Here is a 6,079-nt window from a genome sequence, read left to right on the forward strand (position 1 = left end):
GGAGGGGGAGGGGGGAGAAGGGGGGAGAGAGGGAGAGAGGGAGAGAGAGAGAGAGAAAGAGAGAGAGAGAGAGAGAGAGGGATGTCTTCCAAAGCATTTTAAAGCCCACATTCTCATCTAAAGGAGTATGTTACAGTGTAGAGACTGATGTTGATTAGGCAGAACTTCTAAACAAAAATTTTTTTTTGGTGGCCTGTGTTTACAGCCCAGGAATAGAAAGGTCGGTTCTCTCGGTTCTCAGAGAAGACTTAGGTCTTGGGAATTAAACTGTCAGTGGCCAGATGAGCTGATCTGGTAAACTTTCCTATTTTCTTTTTTCTCTTTTTGGTCAGTCATGGAGCTGTCCCTGAGCCTCTTTGCCCTCAAGGCTAGCGCTCTACCACTTTGAGCCTCAGCACCACTGCCCATTTTTTGAGTAGTTAATTGGAGATAAGCATTTCCTGGGGACTTTTCTGCTCAGGTTGGTTCTGAACTTCCATCCTCAGATTTCAGCCTTCTGAGTAGCTAGGATTATAGGCATGAGACACCCATGCCTGGCTTTTCTTTCCTTCTTTTTTCTAGGTAGGCTGTCCACACTGGAACTTGGTACTTAACTGAACCATGCCTCCAAATCCCTTTCTACATGTAGTTAGGAAAAATTGACACATCATAGAAAAGTATATAGTATGTGTGTGTGTGGGGGGGTGTGCAAGCACTCGTGCGCGCCAGTCCTGGGGCTTGAACTCATGGAATAGCTGCTCTCCCTTAGCTTTTTGGCTCAAGGCTGGTGCTTGCTTCAGCAGAACATAGACTAAAATTGGCTCAAGGCTGACATTCTATCACTTCAGCCCCAGCTCCACTTCTGGCTTTTGGTGGTTAATTGGAGATAAGCATCTTTCAAAGAGGCTTTAAACCTTGAAGCTCAGATCTCAGCTTCTAGTAGCTAAGATAACAGGCCAGAGCCACTGGCACCAGGCTAGTATGCTATCTTTTACATTATAAAAGGACTAATAGAAATTCACATTACTATTTCCTTGTCATGTACAAAGGAATTGGGAAAGAGATCAGTAGAACACTAATGAACCGGCTGAGAGGGAGTGGTAAAAGGCAGAATCTGGACTGGTTCCTCAAATCAGAAAAAAAAAAAAAAAGCAACAATGTTATACTTGACAAGTAAACCTTTCTTTTTCAAGCTGAAGTGTTATCAACCTGGGGTGCTGCTTTGCTTTCAATTCCACAGTGGCCACAACACAGACTGTTTTATATTCCAAATCAGGTTCCGGCTCTTGCCTTCCCTATGTAGATTCGTATGTCATGTTGATGGGTTTCTCCAGGCTCTCTGAGAGCATGGAGCTCTCCCCTTCCTCCTAATCCATCGAATTGATTGCTAAGGATACTTGGAAGCTTTAATAAAGCTTACGAAAAGCCAGAATCTTGTTGTGGTCCTTGTCTGGTTTGAAACACGGAACTGAGCACAGATACCCAGAAGGTGGTCTGTAAGGATTTGTTCCATTAGTGGATTCTTTCCTTCACTGACTCCCTACCATATGAGATCAGGGATACCAGTGGGCTGGTATATTTGGCATTCTACCCACAAGCCAACAATTCTACCTACTTGGAAGGCTAAGATCTAAGGATCACCATTTGAAGTCAGCCAGGGAGGACAAATCTTTGAGACTCTAATTGCCAATTAACCAGCCGGAAGCAGAGGTATGGCTCATGTGATAGAGCACCCTCCTTGAGAGCAAAAAGCTGAGGGACAGTGCCTAGGCCCCAAGTTCAACCCCCCAAAATCAACACCCAAAAAGAAAAAAGAAAAAGAAATTCTTGGCATTCTTGGTATCAGCAATACAGGCAATCCAGTTCCGGCAGCCATTTCTAAATTTATCTTCAACTTTCACAGAAGACAAAGCGGCCAACAAGATGCTGTGTGGAGCAATAGACCTCAACTACTCATAAAATTTTAGTGTTTAATTAACTTGAGATTAAAGCTAACTAATCTTTGCAAGCAAACACCACACTTACTAGTAACAATGAAAAAAAAAATCATAGGCTCAAATGAAGTCTGGTTTTAAGGTTCTCAGAGCTACAGTGAGCAAACCTCTTTCACCTTGGATTAGACAATTATAACAACAGAATAACTGTACTACTACAAACTTGGGGGAAGTGCTAAGCACGGATGACTGATGTACCTCCTAAAGATTTTCCAGGCCACAAACCTTCTGTAGGCTCCACTGAGGTTTTTAATGAACAGTAGCACGGAGAGCTGGAAGTTTGGCTGTTCCCCCCCTCCACCCGCCCCAACATACACACACATCCCTTTCTTCTTTCCTTCTTTCTTTTCTTCCCCCCTTCCTTTTCCTTTTTTCCTTTCTTTTCCTTTTCTCCTTCCTTCATCCATCATTCCTGGTCTCCCTCTCTTCCTCCCTTCCTTCCTTTCATGCCAGTCCTGGAGCTTAAACTCTGATCCTGAGTGGTTTTCCTGGGCTGAGGCTTTCCTTCCCGGCCTGGCTTTGAACCGTGATCATTAGATCTCAGCCTCCTGAATTGCTACAGCTACAGATGTGAGCCACTTGTGCCCAGCCTGTCATCTGTATTTCTTTTCCTGTCATTTAAAAAAACAGAAACTCAGCCGGGTGCCGGTAGCTCACACCTATAATCCTAGCTACTCAGGAGACTGAGATCTGAGGATCGCCATTCAAAGCCAGCCCGGGCAGGAAAGTCTGTGAGACTCTTGTCTCTAGTTAACCACCAGAAAACCACAAGTGGTGCTGTGGCTCAAGTGGTAGAGCGTTTGCCTTGAGCTGAAGAGCTGAGGGACAGTACCAAGACCCAGAGTTCAAGCCCCATGACTGACAACAACAACAATGACAACAAAACAACCTAGAAACTCAGTGAGTGAGGATACACTTCCCTGAGAGCTGAGCTACATAGTTGAGATTCTCCTGAGGCTAAAATAAAAGTTCTGAATGAAGGCATTTACTTGGGCCACGCCCTCACTGGGGAGGAAAGGCAGCAGAAGCCGCTGGAGACAGGGACAGTCAATGTGGGTGGATGCAGGTGTCCTCATGACCCAGGCATCAGAAACCCCCAGCCTACCTTTGCAGATGCAGCCCAGAGAAACCCACGTTGGTCCTTATAGGAGGAGCTGGCTCTCCCAGGTTTTGCAGATTGTCTCTCAGGAGAGTGGTACAGGTCTAGGAAAGACAAAACTATGGTTAGAATGATGTTTGGCAAGCCAAATGAGTGTGAGGCTTTGAGTTCAAACCCCAGTACTACCAAAAAAAAATGGCTTAACAAGGATCACACCTGTAATCTCAGCTAATTGCGACGCAAAGTCAGGATATCCTTAAGTTTGAAACCAGCCTAGGTGAAGTCTGTGAGGTCCTGTAGGAAACTCAAGAGTTTTTCCATTTCTTGCAATAAGCTCTCTAGTAGGAATCCAAAGCAGTAGGACCCACAAATGCATATGGACATACAAACACATAGCTCTAGTGAGCTGGTTCTTTTGAGAACACAGTTACCCAGAATCCCTCAGTCTATCCTCCTTTGCATATCTCCCCTAGCCATGCTTGTGATGGCTCAAGTCAGAAGAGGAGAAGACAGTGCCAGGTTTGTGGAAGAAAGTCTCTCACATCCGGAGATAGCCCAAACACAGCCACTGAAAACCACTAAGTAACTCAACGCATTGAAAAGAATCTGTTAAGTTTAATGGACTTGAAAGCCATTATCTGGCAGAACAGCCACAGTGATCTCTGGGGATTAAACAACTTGGAAGAATATTCCTGTTTGTCATCACCTTGGGCTCTGAGCTGTTGTGGGATAATACACTTTGTTGCAAACTGGCTAAGAGATGGATTTCCTTTACAGGATTGGGCTATAGAGAGCAAACTTTAGCTAATAAAGGTCTTGGTTCCTTCAGACATTTCTATATGTCCATGGACACCATGACTCTAGATCTAGAGTTCTGTAAGTAAATCCTGTCCCAAAGATCTGCCAACTTTCCCTCTTCACCTAGCCAGTAGATTAAACAGTATAGAGTGATTAAACCAGGAAAATTCCATTTCCACCACCTCAAACCTTTATTCCTACTTGGGCTTCTTCAGTACCTCAATTATATAGAGGCACACAGTTAGTTGTTGATTATAAAAATAGTGTCTACTTCAATCTGTTAACTACTATCATCCCGCCCTTATGTACAGGTTTATAATACTTGCAAGTTTTGACCAAGGGTGGACAAAAAAATTTTAAGTAAAAAAAATTAAACTTCTTAGCAAGATGCCAGTGGCTCACACCTCTAATCTAGCTGCTCAGGAGGCTGAGATCCGAAGAGGATTGCAGTTCAAAGCTAGCTTGGGCAGCTAGCCAGATATGGAGCCATGGCTCCAGTGGTAGAGCACTAGCCTTGGAAAAAACAGCTAAGGGACAGCATGTGGGCCCTGAGTTCAAGCCCACACACCCAAAATTAAATTCCCATGTGCCCAATATGCGGTTCAGCCTTGCCTTATGGTCAGCTATTGAAATTGTACAATCTACTCTTTCCCTGCCTTTGATTTTGTGGAAATCCAACTCTTCAGTTGCATATGCTACCTCAAAAGAAAAATTACAGTTAACATGTTTAATTGAAGCACTAAAGTGAAAATTTGACATTTGTTGTAAGCAGCATATCTCTACTGGAAGTTGGGTGGCATTGTGGGAAGAATGAATTGAGCATCTCCAGGACAGTGCTGAACTCTGTGTATATGAGCATATGTACAGTTTTTCCTCTGATGAGGTCTCTTTAGAAACCATACACCCATGGATACCAGACTACTATAGAGCAATGTATTCTCATCTTTTTTTTCCCTTTTTTTGGTGCTACTACTAGGTCTTGAATTCAGGACCTGGTCACTATCCCCTTTAGCCTTCTTGCTCAAGGATGGCATTCTAATATTTGAGTTACACCTCTACTTTTGGCTTTTTGGTGGTTAATTGGAGGGAAGAATCTCACGGACTTTCCTATCAGGGCTGGCATCAAACCATGATCCTCATATCTCAGTCTCCTAAGATTATAGGTGTGATCAACCAGTGCCTGGATTCATTCTGATTTTTAATACATGTGGGGTACTGCTAAAGAAAATGGCAATCGGCTAATCCACTCACAGATCACTAGGCAATTCGTAATTGCAAATTGGACAGTATTTAAAACTAAGCCCTGCGCATTCTTGGAACCAACATCACTTCCAAGCCAAAGCATGAGGCCCTGAATTCAATCCTCAGCACTGGAACCAAAAATGAGTGAGTTGCTACTGTAATAAGAAATGAAAAGATGAAATTAAAACTCCCAAAATAAATACCCAAATATCTACTACCATATTAAGTCTAGGAAAAAAATGTTTATCACAACAAACACATAGTTTGTTTAATTCACTAAGGATTTAAAACAGCAAACCTCATTTTCTTGGTGGTAACTATGTGTGTGAAGTGTGGTTGAGGTTGGTAAGCAAAATATTCAGTCCTGAGATCTTAAAAGTTCTCCTTTTCACAAGATGTTATTTGTGGTACTGTACTACCAAGAAGCAAAGAAGGGAGCCTTGAAGATTAAATATAACATAATCATACAGTCCATAAAAGTAAAACGTACATGTTTACTTGTAATGACTACTCTTACATGAATAAATACTGTCTTTGAAAATAGAAATAAGACTCAAACATGAAACAAGAAACAATTTCTTTAAAAAAGTCAAATAGAAGCAAAATGTAGCCAGAGGCAGAGGGTATTAGCAAGATTAGCAAGAAACTGCCAGAGGGGACAATAGTTGTGGGACAGAGAGTCTCCTTGGTGTATCTAATAATATGATACTCACAAGACGTATGGCGTATGCACCTGAGAACTTACCAAAAGGGCATGTACCAGAGTAACTAACTGTCCAAGAGGGCAGCCTATTTGACTATACCAGATTCATTGTGTGAGTGTCTGGGCAAAGTGACAGTAATTATTTGGTTAATAATCCATTTCTTCTGTATCTGTCTCTTTCTCTCTCTCCATCTCTCCCACTCTCAGTGCGTGTGTGTGTGTGTGTGTGTGTGTGTGTGTGTGTGTGTGTGTGTGTGTGTGTGT

General features: G+C 42.7%; 1 protein-coding gene across 1 annotated transcript in view; it reads right to left on the reverse strand.

Annotated features, from left to right (window-relative positions):
* The window catches only part of Sgms2 (sphingomyelin synthase 2), a 71,779-nt gene that overhangs the window by 41,102 nt on the left and 24,598 nt on the right, over nt 1-6,079 (reverse strand). The window contains exon 2 of the mRNA XM_013023765.1: nt 3,079-3,176. The gene's annotated coding sequence lies outside the window, so the exon portion shown is untranslated. The remainder of the gene's footprint in view (nt 1-3,078; nt 3,177-6,079) is intronic.

Source organism: Dipodomys ordii, unplaced genomic scaffold (genome assembly GCF_000151885.1).
Source record: "Dipodomys ordii isolate 6190 unplaced genomic scaffold, Dord_2.0 Scaffold70, whole genome shotgun sequence".
NCBI lineage: Eukaryota > Metazoa > Chordata > Mammalia > Rodentia > Heteromyidae > Dipodomys > Dipodomys ordii.